The sequence below is a fragment of the Schistocerca gregaria genome, chromosome 1 (genome assembly GCF_023897955.1).
Source record: "Schistocerca gregaria isolate iqSchGreg1 chromosome 1, iqSchGreg1.2, whole genome shotgun sequence".
NCBI lineage: Eukaryota > Metazoa > Arthropoda > Insecta > Orthoptera > Acrididae > Schistocerca > Schistocerca gregaria.
Window position 1 is genome coordinate 1003849192 of NC_064920.1, and position 25014 is coordinate 1003874205.

A 25014-nucleotide genomic window follows, 5' to 3' on the forward strand; every position below is an offset into this window, starting at 1 on the left:
TACTGGAAAATGACAAGTGAGGCAGCAGTACACTACCATTTTACATACATGCTCCCAAGTTGAATACATAAATGAAGGTGGTCTTTTGGGGCTTCAACTGGAGTATGCAATCATACTACATAAATAAATATATGAAAGACCTCAGACCTCACATGCACATAGCAGTCTCCATCAGGAAGATTTTCTCAGCTGCCATCACTGTTGACACTGAGAGTCAAAAGATATCACAGAACAGCCAGCTCACTAATACTGGAGTGCAGAAGGATGTACCAAAGTTAAAGCGGGCTACAAATCACTGCCTCCATTGTCAAGGGTCAGATCACATGCTATGCCACTATTTACACCCTCATGCCTGTGTCAAATTGCTGGCAATTATCCACCCCTCCCCCAGCCCCCCCCCCCCCAAAGACATTCCCATCAAAGTGCTAAAACTGTCATGTGATATGTGATCTACAGTGGCTACAAAAGGTTCAAAGTTCCAATAGCAGTCAACAGTTTACCATACAACTGCAAGCTGCTCACTTCATAGCACGTCTACACACAGACACTTCAGATGCTGCTGCCCCTGCAAAGGACACAGTCATCAACAGTAGCAGCTGCATCTGTTGCCACTCCTTCAGGCAGCAACAGAAAATGGTGCGTGTTTGCAACAGAAAGTGAGCAATATCAAGTTCACCAGATATGCAGTGTGAAGATAATGTCTGGGGGAGACTCACTGCCCTCCACTTGCAGAGAGTGGGTGGTCAGAAGCTCACTACTGCACAGTTGCAGCTAAGGAGATATTCCAACAGCGCAGAAGACGATGATATCTTTCATACTGCAGTCACTGACTACAAAGATGCAACACCCTGACATGGCATGACTACTGCTAAGTCTGTTGGTGAAAATGTTTCCGTGGTCACCTCCCTATCTTAAATGCATCATCAGTTGATAAACCAGAATGAAAGACAGTCTCATATGATTTACAAGATCTTGAGGATGGCTGTAGGCACAACTAAGTTGCCATATGTCTAGGAGCCTGTGGCCTGAGTAACCTCCCCACAAACTGTCCTATTGGGCAGCTCACTGGCCATCATACTCCTCACAGTCAGACAAGCCGGCAGTGCCCCCTGCCAAAGAAGCACTCTCCAAAGTGTGGAAACTGAAACTGTGAACATGTGCCAATCCACTGTGGCTGCGATAAGATCAATGCTCTAATGGCAGTCCAGCATGGCTTGCCACACAAGTCAGATGAAAGTACATGTAGGGAAGAAAAATAAGAGAGACTCATGAAAGCAAAGCAGAATAGAGACCAAACACGCAAACAGTGAAGAAATGGAACCAAAATATATTGCGTGTTACAACTTAATCAAATCCAGAGGGCAGGAAAGTCTCAAAGACAACCCCATGAAATTCTCTGATCAGCACTGTCGGTGGGTGGCAACAACACAGTTTCCCAAAAATATTGCTCCATTTGGATGATGCCACCCGGCTGAATACCTAAGATACATAAGAGATGGAAAAGAGCTACCATGGTACAACAACTGAGTTAGAAAACAGCTGAGGAAGCAAAGGGAACTTCACAGCAAACATAAACATAGCCAAAGCCTTGCAGACAAACAAAAATTACGCGAAGCGAAATGTAGTGTGAGGAGGGCTATGCGAGAGGCTTTCAATAAATTCGAAAGTAAAGTTCTATACCCTGACCTGGCAGAAAATCCTAAGAACTTTTGGTCCTACGTCAAAGCGGTAGGTGGATCAAAACAAAATGTCCAGACACTCTGTGATCAAAATGGTACTGAAACAGAGGATGACAGACTAAAGGCCGAAATACTAAATGTCTTCTTCCAAAGCTGTTTCACAGAGGAAGACTGCACTGTGCTTCCTTCTCTAGATTGTCACACAGTTGACAAAATGGTAGATATTGAAATAGACGACAGAGGGATAGAGAAACAATTAAAATCGCTCAATAGAGGAAAGGCCGCTGGTCCTGATGGGATACCAGTTCGATTTAACACAGAGTACGTGAAGGAGCTTGCCCCCCTTCTTGCAGCGGTGTACCGTAGGTCTCTAGAAGAGCGAAGCGTTCCAAAGGATTGGAAAAGGGCACAGGTCATCCCCGTTTTGAAGAAGGGATGTCGAACAGATGTGCAGAGCTATAGACCTAAATTTCTAACGTCGATCAGCTGTAGAATTTTGGAACACGTATTATGTTCGAGTATAATGACTTTTCTGGACACTAGAAATCTACTCTGTAGGAATCAGCATGGGTTTCGAAAAAGACGGTCGTGTGAAACCCAGCTCGCGCTATTCGTCCACGAGACTCAGAGGGCCTTAGACATGGGTTCACAGGTAGATGCCGTGTTTCTTGACTTCCACAAGGCGTTTGACACAGTTCCCCACAGTCGTTTAATGAACAAAGTAAGAGCATACAGACTATCAGATCAATTGTGTGATTGGATTGAGGAGTTCCTAGATAACAGAATGCAGCATGTCATTCTCAATGGAGAGAAGTCTTCCGAAGTAAGAGTGATTTCAGGTGTGCCGCAGGGGAGTGTCATAGGACCGTTGCTATTCACAATATACATAAATGACCTGGTGGATGACATCGGAAGTTCACTGAGGCTTTTTGCAGATGATGCTGTGGTGTATCGAGAGGTTGCAACAATGAAAAATTGTACTGAAATGCAGGAGGATCTGCAGCGAATTGACGCTTGGTGCAGGGAATGGCAATTGAATCTCAATGTAGACAAGTGTAATGTGATGCGAATACATAGAAAGATAGGTCCCTTATCATTTAGCTACAAAATAGCAGTTCAGCAACTGGAAGCAGTTATTTCTATAAATTATCTGGGAGTACGCATTAGGAGTGATTTAAAATGGAATGATCATATAAAGTTGATCGTCGGTAAAGCAGATGCCAGACTGAGATTCATTGGAAGAATCCTAAGGAAATGCAATCCGAAAACAAAGGAAGTAGGTTACAGTACGTTTGTTCGCCCACTGCCTGAATACTGCTCAGCAGTGTGGGATCCACACCAGATAGGGTTGATAGAAGAGATAGAGAAGATCCAACAGAGAGCAGCGTGCTTCGTTACAGGATCATTTAGTAATCGCGAAAGCGTTACGGATATGATAGATAAACTCCAGTGGAAGACTCTGCAGGAGAGACGCTCAGTAGCTTGGTACGGGCTTTTGTTAAAGTTTCGAGAACATACCTTCACCGAAGACTCAAGCAGTATATTGCTCCCTCCTACGTATATCTCGCGAAGAGACCATGAGGATAAAATCAGAGAGATTAGATCCCACACAGAAGCATACCGACAATCCTTCTTTCCATGTACAATACGAGACTGGAATACAGGTACTCAGGGTACCCTCCGTCACACACCGTCAGGTGGCTTGTGGAGTATAGATGTAGATGTAGATGTAGAGCAGTACAAGATATGTCATTTTTTACGATTTATAATTAATCCATTTTACTGAAATTCTCTAAACAGCTCTTGCTATAATTTTTTATTATTTACTGCAATTCTAGTCTACAGGCATAAAAATGCACTTCTGTAGTTGCTAAATATGACAGATTTTTGGAGGCTCATATGTTCCTCAAAATTATCTTTATAAATCAGAAACAGTAATGGGTCTAGCACTGAGCTCTGAGGAACACCATATTTTATTGGTGCTTTGTCTGAAAGGAAATGCTTGCTTCTGATTTTTTTAAAGTGTACTATCACTGAAGAGATAACTCTTCTCTGAAGTTTGCTACAAAATAACACAACAAACTGTATGCTGAAGCTCTTACAGCTGGCCTTTTTTTTTTTTTCAAAGTTTATGACAGAGGACATCAGAGGCCCTCACGATGTTTAGGAACATTACTGCAGCTATTTGATGCTGGTTGATATGAAATTATGTTATGGGAATTAAAAATTGCTGTTTGGGTACACAGGCATTTTAGAAGTCATTGAGTGAACCAGTGACAAGTGAAGTATGTTGTGAGGATATCAATAGCAATATACACTGCTGGTGATTCAGTGCATTCTGTATCATGATTGAATGTAGATGTGTCATTGTATTGTGCTTTACAAACAAATCTTTTGTACAGTTGATCATTATGACTTTGTTATTAGCGAATTCCCCTTCATATAATAGGGAACATTTCTTCAGTGGTGACCCTGAATCAACTGTGAAATGCATCTTGGGAGTTTTCAAAATAATTGTCTTAGAGTGTAAAAACAATGCAGCAGTCTTTTCCCACCAACACGGTTTTACCAGCTCGAAGGAATAATGTATCCAGAATCAACATGTCTGAAGTGTACTGCCAGTGTAATAATTACATTGAACACCACCCTAGGGTAAAACATGAGTATACCTCAGTTATGTATGAAAACAGTGCATATTACACCTTGATAATGACAGCCAACAAACAACTTACTACTCCACTTCAAACACAATTCTACAGTATATATACTAACAGTGCACACAAAATCAACAAGCAGAACTCAGTTCACTAGGTGAAATGTCTCATGAGTCTTCTGCAAAACGTGTTGGGAATGGACATAACTCACACTGCATATTACCACTCAAACACATGAATATTACGATGTACCGAGTGTTCCATTTCCTTCCATGCCATGATCTCAACAAGTTCTTTCTTCTCCAATCCCAAGTCATGTGTCTACAGATGCAACCCATTACAGCCCCTGTTTGTCTCATGCCGGCCATGGTGGCCAAGCAGTTCTAGGCGCTTCAGTCCGGAACCGTGCGACTGCTACGGTCGCAGGTTCGAATCCTGCCTCGGGCGTGGATGTGTGTGATGTCCTTAGGTTAGTTAGCTTTAAGTAGTTCTAAGTTCTAGGGGACTGATGACCTCAGATGTTAAGTCCCATAGTGCTCAGAGCCATTTGAACCATTGTTTGTCTCACAATATCAACTCACAATCAAAACTACCACTGCTCAGACCTGAACAGCCTGCCCTATGGTTCACCACTGCAGTGTGGGTATTTACCTCATTTATGACACTCGATTCATCATCCTCATTTCTCATCTACCAGATATGCAGAACTAATGAGTGATGTCACCTTGACACCCACTTCCCACAGCAAATATGTCACTGCCATAACAGTGTTGCAACAACAGCTCTCCAGGACACCTGAGCAGCAGCTACAATAGGCTATTTACAACAACTGGTTAACAAAAAGTCATCACAGTTTTGGCAACAACTATGATTAGACTGGATATCACTCTTAAGCCTGATGCCATCCTACAGACACTCTGGATTGTTAAACTCCTGTGACAACTACACTTGCTAATGATATCACATGAAGCTGAACCTTTAAAGAGATGTTTGGTTCTAGTAGACAGGATGTTTATGTTACTACAGCAGAGGCTCTGTATTAATTCTAAAGGCACAACACCAGTGTTGCACACTGTCACCAGGCCGCATCCTTCCCACTCTGGCCCATCCCGAGTGGAGCTGAGGACAGCCAACAGTGACACCATTGCATTACACTATCCCACGCCCAGCAGGCTGAGCATGGCACTACTCCCAAAGTGACCAATGCTACAGTGAATGCTGTGGCTACCTGAAGGTCACATTACCACTTGTACCACAACCAATTCAGTGGCACTGCACGTCACTGTCAACCCTCCTGCAGGTTCCCAAACTTGAAATGTGGGTTGTCAGAGGTGCAGTGGCCAGAACAGAGCTGCTAAGCTGCTGGTAACACAAACACCGGCCTCCTCATCCACACATTTGGAGGCCAGCTCTATATCCTTGACCTCAATTCGAGAAAGTACTTTTTAGTGGGCACTGGATCTGACATTAGTTCCATATTGCTGGAGGGCACATCAACAATTAACAAAATATGAGTGCTACAACTCCACGCAGACAATAATACCCAGTTCACTGTTCATGGATCTGCCACATGCACCTTACAACTTAGAGAGCTCAGCATGAAGTCACATGGATAACTGAACTCATACAACCGGTAATTGGAATTGACTTCCTCTGCCACTTCCACATCTCTCTGGGCATTCAACATGTATTGTGTATAGCTCCTCCACCAAGATATGAGACATCACATCTCAGGACTGTTTGCCCTTGCAGCATCCATGAAATGTCACACTGTCCATTTGACGCACTTTTCACCCCAGTGAACATAAGGAACCACAAGAGACCTCACCATTTTCAATTAAATACATCCACTGTCTGCGCCCTTGACTGCAGTATGACCAGTGACACCAAATACATACAACAACATTAAGATCAGTAGTGCACACTTTGCCTCACCACATGGTGCCTCAGACACAGACTGAACCTTGCACGCCACACGATTATCACATTTGGGCTCTTTTGACACTTTTTCGTGCAGCATGGATTAAAGAACTTTGTCCAGATATGGCAGTACTTCACTGATGGCATTATTTTCCATTTCAATTACTACTACACTTATCTAGACAATATAGGCCTATCCATTTTTTTGACTACAACCAAAGACCACGACCAGCACTTCAAACAATTTCACACTCCTTTTAGTGTTATTGACATAGTGATAAATAAGCCCAAATCTCAGTTACAGATATCCGAGGTTACCTCTCTTGACCTATAGTTAGTGCTGCTAGCATCTAACTGATGCCAGACAGAGTCAACACTGTAAAACAGCACCCCCTTCCCCAAGATTACCACAAATTCTGTCGCTTCCTCAGAGTTCTGAACTTTTATCAGTGACATTTGCAGCAGGCAGCAGCATTACAAAGGCATCTAACTGATGTGCCAGCTCGTTCTAATAAACATGGACAAACAAAAGATTGACTGGACTACTGATATGAAGGATGTCGTCCTAACCGCCATCTGCTTCACGTCTGCTGTGCAGCGAGCTACCTTAATTAAGGTATTCACTGTATTTTTCTTACTTGTCACTTCTTCTTCCGTGTATTTTTGCTTTTAGGAAGCTTTAATTGTCGAGTGCTATTAATAGTGTTCCATAGATTTCGTGTTTGTCTTGAATACAGTCAGAGAGAGTCCCTTTAGTCAACCATAGTGCCAGTAGTGCTAGTGTTTGTTTTCAATACAGGTCAGAGACAGGTAGTGCTATTTTCATTGCTTTCTACAAGAAGTGGCTAGCAATCACACTTTAGTCAATAATCAGCCGCCTTTAGTGAATTAGCAGTCTAGTTAAAAGTTGATTGACTCTCTACAGTAAATTTTTGATTTCTTAGGATGGATACGATGTGTGACTGCTGTGTACGGATGCAGGAGGAGCTGGCCACTCTTCGTGAACAGCTGAGAGTGTTGATGGCCACGGTCAGCCGGCCTCGGAGTGTAGCGGCAGTGGGGAGTCTGGTGCGTCGCAAGGTACACCCCAGGTGTTACATGCTTCACCCACTGTGCCTGCTGTCGAGACATCTTCGCGGGTACCGGGCACGGTTGTGCCACCCTCTCCCCAAGGGGAGTGGCGGGTTTCGCTGCACACGAGGCGGAGGGTAAATGTGGAGGCTAGCCGTGTGTCATCGCCCCCTCTGCCTGTGAGTAGACATGTGGCTGCTCCTTCAGCAAGGTCCGAGCAGGCACACGGAGGGGGGAGGGGGGGGGGGAGGAGCTTATTAGTTATTGGGAGCTCCAACGTTAGGCGGGTGATGGAGCCCCTTAGGGAAACAGCAGAAAGGTCAGGGAAGAAGGCCGGTGATCACTCTGTCTGCTTGCCGGGGGGTCTCATTCGAGATGTGGAGGAGGCCCTACCGGCGGCGATAGAGAGCACTGGGTGCACCCGACTCTCAAATTGTTGCTCATGTCGACACCAATGACTCCTGCCGTCTGGGTTCAGAGGTCATCCTCAGTTCGTAAAGGCGGTTGGCGGAATTGGTGAAGGCGGAAAGCCTCGCTCGCGGGGTGGAATCAGAGCTAACTATTTGTAGTATCGTTCCCAGAACCGATCGTGGTCCTCTGGTTTGGAGCCGAGTGGAAGGCTTAAACCCGAGGCTCAGACGATTCTGCGGAGAGCTGGGGTGCAAATTTCTCGACCTCCGCTATCGGGTGGAGAAATGTAGGGTCCCCCTGAATAGGTCAGGCGTGCACTACACGCCAGAAGCGACTACAAGGGTAGCGGAGTACGTGTGGAGTGCACATGCGTTTTTTTTAGGTTAGAATTCCCTCCCTAGGCCCGACAAGACGCCTACTGAGACGCCACAAGGTAGTAGTAGGCAAAATGCAACAGGGAATAACAATATTAATGTGCTAATAGTAAACTGCAGGAGCGTCTATAGAAAGGTTCCAGAACTGCTCTCATTAATAAACGGTCACAACGCCCATATAGTACTAGGGACAGAAAGTTCTCTGAAACCAGACGTAAACAGTAATGAAATCCTAAACTCAGATTGGAATGTATACCGCAGAGACAGGCTGGACAGTGAAGGGGGAGGCGTGTTTATAGCGATAAGAAGTGCAATAGTATCGAAGGAAATTGAGGGAGATCCGAAATGTGAAATGATTTGGGTGAAGGTCACGGTTAAAGCAGGCTCAGACATGGTAATTGGATGTCTCTATAGGCCCCCAGGCTCAGCAGCTGTTGTGGCTGAGCACCTGAGGAATAATTTGGAAAATATTTCGAGTAGATTTCCCCACCATGTTATAGTTCTGGCTGGAGATTTTAATTTGCCGGATATAGACTGGGAGACTCAAACGTTCATAAAGAGTGGCAGGGACAAAGAATCCAGTGAAATGTTTTTTAAGTGCTTTATCTGAAAACTACCTTGAGCAGTTAAACAGAGAACCGACTCGTGGCGATAACATATTAGAACTTCTGGTGACAAACACACCCGAACTATTTGAAACAGTTAATGTAGAACAGGGAATCAGCGATCATAAAGCGGTTACTGCATCGATGATTTCAGCCGTGAATAGAAATGTTAAAAAACATAAACACAGCCAAAGCCTTGCAGACAAACAAAAATTACGCGAAGCGAAATGTAGTGTGAGGAGGGCTATGCCAGAGGCGTTCACTACTTCGAAAGTAAAGTTCTTTGTACTGACATGGCTGAAACCCCTAAGAAATTTTGGTGTTATGCCAAAGCGGTAGGTGGATCAAAACAAAATGTCCAGACACTCTGTGACCAAAATGGCACTGAAACAGAGGATGACAGACTAAAGGCCGAAATACTAAATGTCTTCTTCCAAAGCTGTTTCATAGAGGAAGACTGCATTGTAGTTCCTTCTCTAGACTGTCCCACAGATGACAAAATGGTAGATATCGAAATAGACGACAGAGGGATAGAGAAACAATTAAAATCGCTCAAAAGAGGAAAGGCCGCTGGACCTCATGGGATACCAGTTCGATTTTACACAGAGTACGCGAAGGAACTTCCCCCCCCTTCTTGCAGCGGTGTACCGTAGGTCTCTAGAAGAGCGTAGCGTTCCAAAGGATTGGAAAAGGGCACAGGTCATCCCCATTTTCAGGAAGGGACGTCGAACAGATGTACAGAACTATAGACCTATATCTCTAACGTCGATCAGTTGTAGAATTTTGGAACACGTATTATGTTCGACTATAATGACTTTTCTGGAGAGTAGAAATCTACTCTCTAGGAATCAGCATGGGTTTCGCAAAAGACGGTCGTGTGAAACCCAGCTCGCGCTATTCGTCCATGAGACTCAGAGGGCCATAGACACGGGTTCACAGGTAGATGCCGTGTTTCTTGACTTTCGCAAGGCGTTCGATACAGTTCCCCACAGTCGTTTAATGAACACAGTAAGAGCATATGGACTATCAGACCAATTGTGTGATTGGATTGAGGAGTTCCTAGATAACAGAACGCAGCATGTCATTCTCAATGGAGAGAAGTCTTCCGAAGTAAGAGTGATTTCAGGTGTGCCGCAGGGGAGTGTCATAGGACCGTTGCTATTCACAATATACATAAATGACCTGGTGGATCACATCGAAAGATCACTGAGGCTTTTTGCAGATGATGCTGTGGTGTATCGAGAGGTTGTAACAAGAAAATTGTACTGAAATGCAGGAGGATCTGCAGCGAATTGACGCATGGTGCAGGGAATGGCAATTGAATCTCAATATAGACAAGTGTAATGTGCTGCGAATACATAGAAAGATAGATTCCTTATCATTCAGCTACAAAATAGTAGGTCAGCAACTGGAAACAGTTAATTCCATAAATTATCTGGGAGTACGCATTAAGAGTAATTTAAAATGGAATGATCGTATAAAGTTGATCGTCGGTAAAGTAGATGCCAGACTGAGATTCACTGGAAGAATCCTAAGGAAATACAATCCGAAAACAAAGGAAGTAGGCTACAGTACGCTTGTTCGCCCACTGCTTGAATACTGCTCAGCAGTGTGGGATCCGTACCAGATAGGGCTGATAGAAAAGATAGAGAAGATCCAACGGAGAGCAGCACGCTTCGTTACAGGATCATTTAGAAATCGTGAAAGCGTTACAGAGATGATAGATAAACTCCAGTGGAAGACTCTGCAGGAGAGACGCTCAGTAGCTTGGTACGGGCTTTAGTTAAAGTTTCGAGAACATACCTTCATCGAAGACTCAAGCAGTATATTGCTCCCTCCTACGTATATCTCGCGAAGAGACCATGAGGATAAAATCAGAGAGATTAGAGCCCACAGAGAAGCATACCGACAATCCTTCTTTCCACGAGCAATACGAGACTGGAATAGAAGGGAGAACCGATAGAGGTACTCAGGGTACCCTCCGCCACACACCGTCTGGTGGCTTTCGGAGTATGGATGTAGATGTAGATGTAGATGTAGAAGGATGCATTTGAACTTGCAAAAGATTGCCTTGCATATGCCATACACGAGCCCATCCCCTTCCAGACACTCAACTAATTGTCACTATGGGTGCCAGTGACACCACCATTGGTGCTGAGCTACAGCAGGTGCTCGCCAGAGAGGCACAACCTCTCCATTTCTTCTCATGAGAAACTTACCCCCCCCCCCCCCCCCCCCCAAATCAAAAAGGTCAGCTTTGGACCAAGAACTCCTCATGGTTTATGAAGCCACGAAATACTTCCATGAAGACCACAAAACACTCATCGATGTCATATGACTTCCAACAAAAGATGTCAATCCCTGTTGTTACCATCACATGGACTTTATCACCCAATACACGATGGACATGCGTCATCTATAATGAGTAGACAATCTCGTCACAGACTACTTACAGTGAGTCAGTACCATCTCCTTCTGCTTCTACTACAAGAAGCTAGCTTCTGACCAATGCAATGACACAAGCACTGCAGAAATGATGCATGATGACACTACCGGCCTACATATCGAATGCTCCACCATCTCAGGGACTGATACAAAAATCCTCTGCAAAGTCTCTCTTAAGAGAATTTGGCTGCTGGTGCTGCTAACAATGTGACAAGTAATTTTCGAACAACTCCACAGTCTCACCCACCCAAGTGTCAGACCCACAGTCTCTCACACAACAGAATGTTTTGTGTGGTCCAACATCAAGCGTGACTGTAGTACCCAGCCACAGGCCTGCACACTGTGTCAACACAGTAAGGTCAGCAGACATGTACAACATCAGTTGGGCCAATCTGAAATCACCAAAGCTCGTTTCTGCCATGTTTATGACAACCTTGGCGGCCCTCTCCCGGTTTCAGAGGGGCTCAAATACCTCCTCTCAACGACAGTCTCTCACGGTGTGTAGAAGCAGTACCACTCAAATAAATCACAGTGGCGTCCATAGCACGTGCCTTCATAGACACTTGGATTGCACGATTTGGTGATTAAGTACACCAGATATGATTACCACAAACCAAAGCCGTCAGACTAAATCAACACTCTTCACCTCTCTGTGTAACCTCTTCAGTATCGACCATCACTGTACCACAGAATGTCACCCTCTGAGCAGCAGGTTGTTCAGGTGGTGCCACAGGATCCTCAAGGCAGCCACTACGTGTCAAGGCACATCATGGTCTGAAGCACTACCTTGGATTGGCATAATAAAAGCCTTCAAAGAAGACCTTCAGGCGTCTCTTCCTGAGATACTATATGGCGAATCACTTTTCCTCCAAGCTCATTTTGTTCTACTTACACGAGACCATGAATAGACAGATCTGCCTTCTTTAGTTCAACGAGTGAAGGGGCACATTTGACATATCCATGTACCACCACCCTCCGCCAATTGGCACCTAGAGCTTTCATACATAAAGCACTTGTAGATTGTGAACATGTCATGCTACAGGATGACACGGTCTGTCTGGCACTACAGTCCCCATGTACAGGCCCATTCAAAGTCCTTAAAAGACCCATGCATGTGATCGACATTCTGTTTAATGACAAGCCAACAACTGTCTCGATTAACAGCTTGAATCCAGCCTGGGTTCTTAAGGAGGATATCAACTGTGGTAGCACATGTAATGACAACAACTATCAATGAATGCTTGATACGCATATGGTAACTCTCAATACGCCACATCCTGTCACCATTCGGCTAGATCTCAGCAGTTTCAGTCCAAAGGGCATCACAGTCAAGCTTGCCCATAACAATCTCTGCATAATAGCTTGCAACGATGATGTGCTTTCACGCTGTGTTGCATGCATTCACTGCCTCGATAACATGTACACCATTCCCAGTGACACTGACTACTCTTCCATATCATCTCACTTTACTGCATATGGTGTCCTCACCGCTACCTGCCCAAGAATTCTCTCGTGACCACCACATACTCCAGTCTCAAAATGAGAGGGATCCTACCGCAGAGATGATCCGTCCGTCGTCTCCTCCTCCGACACCCACCCCCCCTCCCCACCCGACGCACTATCTGCATCCAGGTATGGGAGTATTATTAGGTGCCTCCCGCGCCACTTGCTCCCTATCACCTCTATGGTGCCTACATCGCTCACAAGACACCGACAAACACTCCAGCTGTGCGTTGTAGTGCAGCCAGCCACGACACAGATGGTCACGCACTCCTATGCATTCTAGTCCAGTCTCACGACAATGTAGCACATGACTCCCCTTCAACACTCTGCACTGCGAATGGGAGGCTCTGTGGGGATACCGATAGCAACATACATTGCTGGCGAGTGAAGGGAAGCTTATCACTGTGTTTTCTGTGTCATGATTGAATGTGGATGTGTCACTGTATAGTGTTTCACAAATAAATCTTTTGTTCGACTGACTGTTCCAACTACGTTATTAGTCACCTAACAAACAACGTTTCTTCAATGTCATTAAAACAATTCTGTAAGTTTTGAAAAGGAACTTAATTGTGATACAGTTCAGTAATTGGATACATCTATGCAACCATTTTTCGGGAGTGGCAATAGCCTTTTTTTTTCTTCTTCTTCTTCTTCTTCTTGAGAACTCGTGGAAAGATGCAAATTTTTAAACTGGGATTGTATAACTTTTCTGTTGGTTTTATTAACTAACGAGCGAATGCTTTTACTGTGAATTTCGTTATCTTACCTAAGCCATTTGAGATTTCAATACTTACTGCTTTATTTTAACTCATAATATCTCCAGGGTTTGCGTCATAAAAACAATGCAAGCTAGTGCGGCTACGGGCTTTCTGGAGGACCAAGGTAAATTGATATAAACTTTTAGTGCTTACTTATAGAAATACAGCTAGGTCTGCGAAATAAACGCCATCTTCGTGTTAAACAAAGCAAGTGTAGACAGTATATTATAGTTTATATTCCCATGTGTATGTAAAATAACTGCAGGCTGATGTAGGTTTCCGTTTCGGTTATAAGTTACGCGTACAGATAAAATAATGAGAGGACCAGATAAAATGACGACCACAGGGTTTATGAGTAATTCAGGGTACTACAGACCTTTGGTTGGGAAGTCGAACGGATCTTATAGGTTTAGATATGGTGACAAGTCATGAATAGGCTTGTCATCCTTCACAATTTTCAATTGACCGTGGACCATTCTGTAAAATCGGACAGCTTGTCAGACGTGTTGTGACTTTCCGATTCCGAACGTTACAAGTTTAAACTGGTTTCGTTTCAATACACATTTTGCAGCCCAGATTTTTCTTTTCCTTGTATTAATACATCAAGCGGCGTTGTCAGCGCAAAGACGACTGTTTTCTGTTTTGATATAACCCAGAGGCATGGCCCTTGCGCGCATTCCTCACAGAAACCAAAACCCGACTGAAAGAATTAGACGCTACGTGTGGCAGTTTGGATTTCGCGTCATTCGCCAGGCAGGCCATATCGGATCGTCTTTGAAAAGGCGTGACGTCAACGTAGATTGCGCCCTGTCGCTTTTGTCATTGTAACAGGATCTGCGTTGTGACTGGTTTTGCCATATAGCTGTTCTCGTTTCAGAGAAAATGCTTCGACTGCGCCTCTGTCAACTTTTCGCCTATAACGTACTTCCAGTTTCATCTGCTACATGGGATGGGGTGTGTACCAGCTTTGAGACACAGGTGGAAGATTTGCTGCTCTCTTACAACAGAAAATCTGATTATATGTGGCAATCTTTCTATTCTGAATACCTCATTCACAAGACTAGCAACTTTTATACATCACTTACTGCGTGAAAATATTGACTCTGCCGATCATAATATTAAGGTGACCATCTGTCCCGTATTTTTCCGGACAGTCCCGATTTTTGTGTGTCTGTCCCAAATTTTTTCAAATGTAATTCGGGACACCTGTTTGTCCCGAAATTAACAATCATGACTCAATTTGTCCCAAATTAGACATTCATTTCACCTGTATTGGTATATTTTATTATTAGTTTTAGTTATGGTGGGAAATTGTTTGACAAGAGGGTACGACAAATTGTCGAAACCGGTATCAAATTGTTTCTACTGTGCAAACACGTGTTAGCAGCTCGAACAGCTAATGGGCAGTCAGAGGCCACGGCAACTGGGAAAAAGTCGCACTCGAACGCATTCGCGCGGTCGAACAGAAGAAGGAAGAAATCTGCATATTTTCTGATAGCCATGGAAGAGGCAGAGGAGGTTTTATGGCAGACATGCAGACGAAATACAAAGTAACTCGAACAGACGATCAGTAATATACGCTCTCGTAGACTTTGGCGTCGCCAACGCAGTGTATGCTGTTCTCTAGAATACTACTATTTGACTACATGAACAATATATGGATAAGTGACAAAACACAGTTGGCTGTAGAAACAATGAAAGCAATGTTAGTAAGTAGAATAAATTATGATGAAACTTGTGTCGAGTTTTTTCATATGTTGTTGAAAAATACAGATTTGATAAAGAAAATTCACAGCAGTGATAAATACTGTTGCCCTGATCACACTCATTCATCTTAGAAGGTATTAATAAAATGTAAATGTGCTTCTTTGTAACAAATATAATTGATATTTTGTATTTATTACATTTAATTGAAACCTGCTTCTCATACAGTCAATAAGTAAATATAGCCTATTTTGCAAAAAATTTTCAAGTCACGGATTTGGGCCTAGGTAATATGTTAATGTCCCAAATTTGAGTCTAGAAAATATGGTCATCTTAATAGTACACACAGTGGCTTTCGCAGTGAACACACTAGAACATTTGTCAATGTTCCGTTTTCAATGCTACGCTAATGAATTTTATTTAAGTGCAGAGGTTACTCATTTTTATACAATACCTGAAAATACAATCATTTCGATGAAAGACGATATCTCTTTTCCATACTACCCTTTTTTCGCCTTTCAAATTAGGTAACATTATTTCGCGCTATACTGAGCAAAAAATGCGAAACATTCTGTTGGTAACTACGGTATTAATACTAGTGTTCCACTAAGAAACCACTGTTGAATCAATTAAAATTCTGTAGGTAATGTTTATTATAATGATCGCTCTCCATAAATGACTTGCAGAAAAAAATTTTCACTTACTGTCTTGATATACCACAAATAATAAGAGGTTTTCCGTAGGGTTAAGTTGTTTTAATGAACTACAGTACTTGAGCTCAGTAATCCTATGCTGGCTTTTTTTCCTTTCGAGGAGATGACGATAACACGCCCTGTACCTATAGTAGGTAAGTCGGTCTTCCATTGTGCATTGATCGTGCGTAGATTCATCTTAGGTGTGTCACATTAACAAGGAATACAAACATAGAAAACTTCGATAGTTAAGATTAAAAAATGTTACATGTTGCACCATACTAATACAGTTATTTTGACGGATTTAAGCGCTGGTGCATAATACAAAGCTGTTTTAAACATAATAACTTGCCCATTTGCCAGTCAGATCTTCCACCAACGTATCCTCTTGTAAAGTGTACGCCCACTTCGTGTGTTGTGCTGATTCTTTTAAGTATTGCTGATCTACCACAGTAAATTTTGAAATACCAAACCAAAATATATAGGTTATAAACAACAAATATCCGTCGTGTGTTTACATCGTTCTTCTTTTGTTGTTCACAGATTCTTTACTTATAAATTATGAAGCAAGAAGTTCCTAGCATGAGTTATTCTTTGCCTCGAACTATGGTACTGTAGCTTGATTAGTACTGCGGAAGTTGTACGCCTTTAGTTTGTTAAATACAAAAGTCATACTTCAGGGTATGATGGAAAAAAAGGAAAATGACTTTCTTCCTGCACAGAGACGTTACAACGTATCTGTTTAAATTAGTATTCCATCTTTTCACATACAGCATTCATATTGCCAACGGTGTGTCAACCGGCGGGGCGGTTGGCAGTCGACGTCAATGTCGTCCCCCCTCCATTTCAAACTCTGGAAGGGCGATATATGGTTCCTGCCCTCCCCCCCCCCCCCCCCCTTTCCCCGAAATTCACTTGGAGTTTTATTTGATCTACAGGCAGAGCCAGTGAATGTACTATGATGCCGTCAAGATATATGGTACTAGTATTTTGTTGGCAGCGATTTTTGCTTGTGACTGAAGCTTCTTATAACACTACATTCTGTCCTCTCCCTCCGTCCCATATTTCAGTCTGTTATTCCTAACGGGGGACAGCCTCTGCGTGGAAATGTAAGAAATTCTACATAGCACTTTCGAACAAACTTAATCATAGCCAACACTTGGTTTAAGAATCATGAAAGAAGGTTGTATACGTGGAAGAACCCTGGAGATACTAAAAGGTATCAAATAGATTATATAATGGTAAGACAGAGATTTAGGAACCAGGTTTTAAGTTGTAAGACATTTCCAGGGGCAGATGTGGACTCAGACCACAATCTATTGGTTATGACCTGTAGATTAAAACCGAAGAAACTGCAAAAATGTGGGAAATTAAGGAGATGGGACCTGGATAAACTGAAAGAACCAGAGGTTGTACAGAGTTTCAGGGAGAGCATAAGGGGACAATTGACAGGAATAGGGGAAAGAAATACAGCAGATGAAGAATGGGTAGCTCTGAGGGATGAAGTAGTGAAGGCAGCAGAGGATAAAGTAGGTAAAAAGACGAGGGCTGCTAGAAATCCTTGGGTAACAGAAGAAATATTGAATTTAATTGATGAAAGGAGAAAATATAAAAATGGAGTAAATGAAGCAGGCAAAAAGGAATACAGACGTCTCAAAAATGAGATCGACAGGAAGTGCAAAATGGCTAAACAGCGATGGCTAGAGGACAAATGTAAGGATGTAGAAGCTTATCTCACTAGGGGTAAGATAGATACTGCCTACAGGAAAATTAAAGAGACCTTTGGAGAGAAGAGAACCACGTGTATGAATATCAAGAGCTCAGATGGCAACCCAGTTCTAAGCAAAGAAGGGAAGGCAGAAAGGTGGAAGGAGTATATAGAAGGTTTATACAAGGGCGATGTACTTGAGGACAATATTATGGAAATGGAAGAGGATGTAGATGAAGACGAAATGGGAGATAAGATACTGCGTGAAGAGTTTGACAGAGCACTGAAAGACCTGAGTAGAAACAAGGCGTCCGGAGTAGACAACATTCCATTAGAACTACTGACGGCCTTGGGAGAGCCAGTCATGACAAAACTCTACCAGCTGGTGAGCAAGATGTATGAGACAGGCGAAATACCCTCAGACTTCAAGAAGAATATAATAATTCCAATCCCAAAGAAAGCAGGTGCTGACAGATGTGAAAATTACCGAACTATCAGTTTAATAAGTCACAGCTGCAAAATACTAACGCGAATTCTTTACAGACGGATGGAAAAACTGGTAGATGCGGACCTCGGGGAGGATCAGTTTGGATTCCGTCGAAATGTTGGAACACGTGAGGCAATACTGACCTTACGACTTATCTTAGAAGAAAGATTAAGAAAAGGCAAACCTACGTTTCTAGCATTTGTAGACTTAGAGAAAGCTTTTGACAATGTTGACTGGAATACTCTTTTTCCAATTCTAAAGTTGGCAGGGGTAAAATACAGGGAGCGTAAGGCTATTTACAATTTGTACAGAAACCAGATGGCAGTCATAAAAGTCGAGGGGCATGAAAGGGAAGCAGTGGTTGGGAAAGGAGTGAGACAGGGTTGTAGCCTCTCCCCGATGTTATTCAATCTGTATATTGAGCAAGCAGTGAAGGAAACAAAAGAAAAATTTGGAGTAGGTATTAAAATTCATGGAGACGAAGTAAAAACTTTGAGGTTCGCCGATGACATTGTAATTCTGTCAGAGACGGCAAAGGACTTGGAAGAGCAGTTGAACGGAATGGACAGTGTCTTGAAAGGAGGATATAAGATGAACATCAACAAAAGCAAAACGAGGATAATGGAATGTAGTCAGATTAAATCGGGTGATGCTGAGGGAATTAGATTAGGAAATGAGACACTTAAAGTAGTAAAGGAGTTTTGCTATTTAGGAAGTAAAATAACTGATGATGGTCGAAGTAGAGAGGATATAAAATGTAGACTGGCAATGGCAAGGAAATCGTTTCTCAAGAAGAGAAATTTGCTAACATCGAATATAGATTTATGTATCAGGAAGTCGTTTCTGAAAGTATTTGTTTGGAGTGTAGCCACGTATGGAAGTGAAACATGGACGATTACTAGTTTGGATAAGAAGAGAATAGAAGCTTTCGAAATGTGGTGCTACAGAAGAATACTGAAGATAAGGTGGATAGATCACGTAACTAATGAGGAGGTATTGAATAGGATTGGGGAGAAGAGAAGTTTGTGGCACAACTTGACTAGAAGAAGGGATCGGTTGGTAGGACATGTTTTGAGGCATCAAGGGATCACAAATTTAGCGTTGGAGGGCAGCGTGGAGGGTAAAAATCGTAGAGGGAGGCCGAGAGATGAGTACACTAAGCAGATTCAGAAGGATGTAGGTTGCAGTACATACTGGGAGATGAAGCAGCTTGCACAGGATAGAGTAGCATGGAGAGCTGCATCAAACCAGTCTCAGGACTGAAGACAACAACAACAACAACTTTCGAACAGTAGTTGAGACTGATCGGGCCGTCAGGGTGATACGTCGTACAGGCGAACTACAGTTTCCAGTGCGCCGAATTTGGAGGAGGAGCGCCAGACTTAGGCAGAAATCTTGAATGTAAAAATTTGGTTTTGCTGTCCCTTTACGTCGTTAACAGTTATCCTCTGCACCTGCGTAATAATATACCGTTTTACTGCTCAAAACAAAAATTGCCACCACCCTCATTACTTACTGTTCGGTTCCCCTTGAATTTTTAAGTCCATACACGTTCGTAGATCTGCAAGTGGGGCAACAATTTCTTTGATCAGTTTAGTCACGCAGGCACAAGCCACGTGCTGCCCTATCGAAAATGACAGTCACTGGCCAACAATGACCTGGTTAGCCGCTACAACGTCCGCCGCACTCTACGAAACATTTAAGAAAATAAAAACAATGTGATAACGTAACTGTGATGAGAGGCAGTATTGTAATACTCCTCTCTTTTCCCTCCCTTCACTACCACCACGGCTTCATGTCGTAGCTACATCACTATGCATTGTTGCTCTGTTCAAATGGTTCAAATGGCTCTGAGCACTATGGGACTCAACTGCTGTGGTCATCAGTCCCCTAGAACTTAGAACTACTTAAACCTAACTAACCTAAGGACATCACACACATCCATGCCCGAGGCAGGATTCGAACCTGCGACCGTAGCATCCCACGGTTCCGGACTGCGCGCCTAGAACCGCGAGACCACCGCGGCCGGCCTGTTGCTCTGTTCACAAACGTGAAACATGTGCAGTATAACTAGTGATTTTTTTTTTTTTTTTGGTTTTCTATACAGAGATAATGATACATACATTTGCTTTGCCATTTCGAGCTGATTTGAGTGAATCTTTGTGTTGAAAGGCATGTAATTACTTTGTGTCATTTATTTGTCATAAATCTCATAGCTCAATATTGATTGTTTTCAGGAGTTCACTGAAGAACATAAATGTAATTCTGTAGAGCTTCTACAGGGTGTCCAGAAAAGGACTGCCTGATTTCAAAATTAAATATCTCGAAAACAAAGATCGATAGAGGAATGCAGGAAACGGTATGTTTATTGTGAAAGCTGAAAGAAGTTTATACAGCAGTCTGAAATAATATTTACAAAAGTTGCTAACAGATGGCGCTGTAATCGCTATACGTAATGCCTAGTATCGGAAGTTCCATGCGGCTTTTCGCGTATGATGCTGTAGTATACAGAGAAGTTGCAGCTTTAGAAAATTGTAGCGAAATGCAGAAGATCTGCAGCCGATAGGCACTGGGTGCAGGGAGTGGCAACTGACCCTTAACATAGACAAATGTAATGTATTGCGAATACATAGAAAGAAGGATCATTTATTGTATGACTATATGCGAATACATAGAAAGAAGGATCATTTATTGTATGACTATATGATAGCGGAACAAACACTGGTAGCAGTTACTTCTGTAAAATATCTGGGAGTATGCGTGCGGAACGATTTGAAGTGGAATGATCATATAAAATTAATTGTTGGTAAGGCGGATACCAGGTTGAGATTCATTGGGAGAGTCCTTAGAAAATGTAGTCCACCAACAAAGGAGGTGGCTTACAAAACACTCGTTCGACCTATACGTGAGTATTGCTCATCAGTGTGGGATCCGTACCAGATCGGGTTGACGGAGGAGATAGAAAAGATCCAAAGAAGAGAGGCGCGTTTCGTCACAGGGTTATTTGGTAACCGTGATAGCGTTACGGAGATGTTTAGCAAACTCAAGTGGCAGACTCTGCAAGAGAGGCGCTCTGCATCGCGGTGTAGCGTGCTCGCCAGGTTTCGAGAGGGTGCGTTTCTGGATGAGGTATCGAATATATTGCTTCTTCCTACTTATACCTCCCGGAGAGATCACGAATGTAAAATTAGAGAGATTCGAGCGCACACGGAGGCTTTCAGACAGTCGTTCTTCCCGCGAACCATACGCGACTGGAACAGAAAAGGGAGGTAATGACAGTAGCACGTAAAGTGCCCTCCGCCACACACCGTTGGATGGCTTGCGGAGTAAATGTAGATGTAGATGTAGATGTAAATAGTGATCCGATGCCCAGAGCGCTGAGTTCCTCTATTGAAACGTGAAAGGAGGTTAGCCTACCGAAAGAAGAGATTAAAACCATGGGATCCATTGAACAACGCGTTTTTCTGGTGCTAGAGTACCACAGGTTAGAAGAGAGTCCTACGGCAACCAGGCGAAGTTTTCAAGCACGATTTAATGTTCCAAAAGGACCCGATGCGAAAACCATTCGTACGCTCTTCGCAAAATTTCAACGAACAGGCAGCGTAACTGATGATCAAGTGGGGCATGTTGGCCGCAAGCAAACCGCAGTTACGCCTGAAAATATCGCCACAGTTTCTGGAATTATTCGGCGAAATACAATGTCATCCGTCCGTAGAATTGTGTCTGAGACTGGTTGGAAGCGTTCCAGCACACAGAAAATACTGAGAAAGAGGCTACACATGTTTCCATTCAAAATTCAAACGCACCAGGCCATACCCGTACGAGCTGTGCAACAAAGGGTCGCCTTTACTAATCAGATGCTCACAATGATTGATACTGAAGAATTTGATGTTGGCTGCATCTGGTTTACAGATGAAGCACACTTCCACCTGAATGGATACGTGAATAAGCAGAACTGGCGAGTTTGGGGTCCCGAAAAGCCATATTGGTGTGAAGCGAAACCCCTGTATTCTCCTAAAGTTACTGTGTGGGCTGCAGTATGCAGCAGAGGCATTATTGGCCCGTTTTTCATTCGAGAAACGGTCACTGGTGCACGTTACATTGCAATTTTGGAACAATTTGTCGCCACACAGCAAGCGTTAGAGGATCGACCAGGTACTGAATGGTTTATGCAGGATGGAGCCCGACCACATCGGACCGAACAAGTATTTCGCTTCCTTGAGGAATACTTCGGGAATCGAGTCACTGCTTTGTAATATCCCAAATTTATTGGTGCAGGCATGGATTGGCCTCCATATTCGCCGGATTTGACTCCCTGTGACCTTTTTTTTTTTTTGTGGGGCACAGTGAAAGACATGGTCTACTCGAAGCATCCCTCCACGCTGGACGAGCTTGAATAGGCGATCTCTGTGGCATGTGAATCCATATCGGTTGAGACACTACGAAATGTGATGGAGAATTTCATTCTTCGTTTGCGCCACCTCTGTAGTGCCAATGGCGAACATTTTGAAAACATTGTGATTTGATTGTTTGCAAAGATTGTTTTCATACGATTATTTCACTTATGTATGCTGATATGAGCTGTACAGCGTACAGCGCCATCTGTTAGCAGCTTTTGTAACTAGTATTTCAAACTGCTGTATAAACTTCTTACAGCTTTCACAATAAACATACCGTTTATTGCATTCCTCTATCGATATTTGTTTTCGAGATATTTAATTTTGAAATCAGGGAGCCCTTTTCGGGACACCCTGTAAAAGTAACTCTTGTAAATCATACGATTATGGAAGCATTTGATTTGCTGTTAGAGAAATCCAAAGATAATTCTAAAAACCTAAATACACTACTGGCCATTAATATTGCTACACGACGAAGATGACGTGCTACAGACGCGAAATTTAACCGACAGGGTGAAGATGCTGTGACATGCAAATAATTAGCTTTTCAGAGCATTCACACAAGTTTGGCGCCGGTGGCGACACCTGCAACGCGCTAACATGAGGAAAGTTTCCAACCAATTTCTCATACACAAACAGCAGTTGACCGGCGTTGCCTGGTGAAACGTTGTTGTGATGCCGCGTGTAAGGAGGAGAAATGCGTATCATCACGTTTCCGACTTTGATAAAGGTCGGATTGTCTATCGCGATTGCGGTTTATCGTATCACGACATTGCTGCTCGCGTTGGTCGAGATCCAATGACTGTTAGCAGAATATGGAGCCGGTGGGTTCAGGAGGGTAATGCGGAAAGCCGTGCTGGATCCCAACGACGTCGTTTCACTAGCATTCGAGATGACAGGCATCTTGTCCGCGTGGGTGTAACGGATCGTGCAGCCACGTCTCGGTCCCTGACTCAGCAGATGGCGACGTTTGCAAGACAACAACCATCTGCACGAACAGTTCGATGACCTTTGCAGCAGCACAAACTATCAACTCGGAGATCATGGCTGCAGTTACCCTTGACGCTGCATCACAGACAGGAGCGCCTGCGATGGTGTACTCAACGACGAACCTGGGTGCACGAATGGCAAAACGTCATTTTTTCGGATGAATCGAGGTTCTGTTTACAGCATCATGATGGTCGCATCCGTGTTTGACGACATCGCGGTGAATGCACATTGGAAGCGTGTATTCGTCATCGCTATACTGGCGTATAACCCGGCTTGATGGTATGGGGTGCCATTGGTTACACATCTCGGTCACGTCTTGTTCGCATTGACGGCACTCTGAACAGTGGACGTAACATTTCAGATGTGTTACGACCCGTGGCTCTACCCTTCATTCGATCCGTTCGGAACCTTACATTTCAGCAGGATAATGCACGACCGCATGTTGCAGGTCCTGTACGAGACTTTCTGGATAAGGAAAATGTTCGACTGCTGCCCTGGCCAGCACATTCTCCAGATCTCTCACCAATTGAAAACGTCTGGTCAATGGTGGCCGAGCAACTGGCTCGTCACAATACGCCAGTCACTACTCTTGATGAACTGTGGTATTGTGTTGAAGGTGCATGGGCAGCTGTACCTGTACACACCATATAAGCTCTGTTTGACTCAATGACCAGGCGTATCAAGGCCGTTATTACAGCCAGAGGTGGTTGTTCTCTCAGGATCTATGCACCCATATTGCATGAAAATGTAATCACACGTCAGTTCTAGTGTAATATATTTGCCCAATGAATACCCGTTATCATCTGCATTTCTTCTTGGTGTAGCAATTTTAATGGCCAGTAGTGTATGAAAGACCCAAATATATCACGGCCAAGAAAATTACTAGCGGAATTGCAACACGCAGAAACACCGACTGTTCCCAATAAATTGTCTCAAGAACGAACATTTAGGAAAAGTTTGATGAAATTCTTGATTTCATTCTGAATGGGACTGATCGAAGGTTCAATCAAGAGGATCTAAAGCGACTAACCCATCTTGAATAGATACTTATTACGTCCTCCCAAACAGATCCTCCATCTACACGATATTTGGAAGAATTGTTTGGAGTACATACAACAGATTTTATCGTTTTCAAGCTTCATTCACAACTCGAACTGCTGGGAACCATTATGTCTGGTATACAACGATATGATGTACCCTCTATTGGAAGAAAACTTATTGCTGAACTTAGTAGGGTTAATGAGCTCGTTCGGGAGGTTACTCGCCTCATCATTCTGATTCTGACAGTTCCAGTATCGTCAGCATCCTCTGAGATGTCATTCGCCTTGAGACGCCCCAGATCAACAATGACTCAGTCGAGACTCACCCATTAAGACATGGCTGGAAAAATTAATTGTATGGATGTCACGAAAGAATTTGTTTCATAAACTATCGAAAGGAAAAATATATATTCGGAAATAGTTCCTAAAACGTTTTGGTCTAAATAAAAACAAGATAAATGCCTTCTTCTTTTTCAAACAAATTATGTTCTTTTTTCTCATTAAGATGTGATGCACAGTGTTTGTAAAATAGTAATAATAGCAAAAGGTTTCTCTCACATTTTCGTAAATTATCTA

The 25014-nt window shown here is 43.2% G+C and overlaps 1 protein-coding gene across 2 annotated transcripts in view; it reads right to left on the reverse strand.

Annotated features, from left to right (window-relative positions):
- The window catches only part of LOC126278615 (uncharacterized), a 77234-nt gene extending 60855 nt beyond the window's left edge, over positions 1–16379 (reverse strand). The window contains exon 1 of one of the 2 annotated variants that reach the window (XM_049978865.1): positions 16169–16379. The gene's annotated coding sequence lies outside the window, so the exon portion shown is untranslated. Of the gene's footprint in view, positions 1–16164 lie in introns of both variants that reach the window. The other variant, XM_049978859.1, reaches the window with a different exon arrangement.
- Between the last annotated feature and the right edge of the window lie 8635 nt (positions 16380–25014).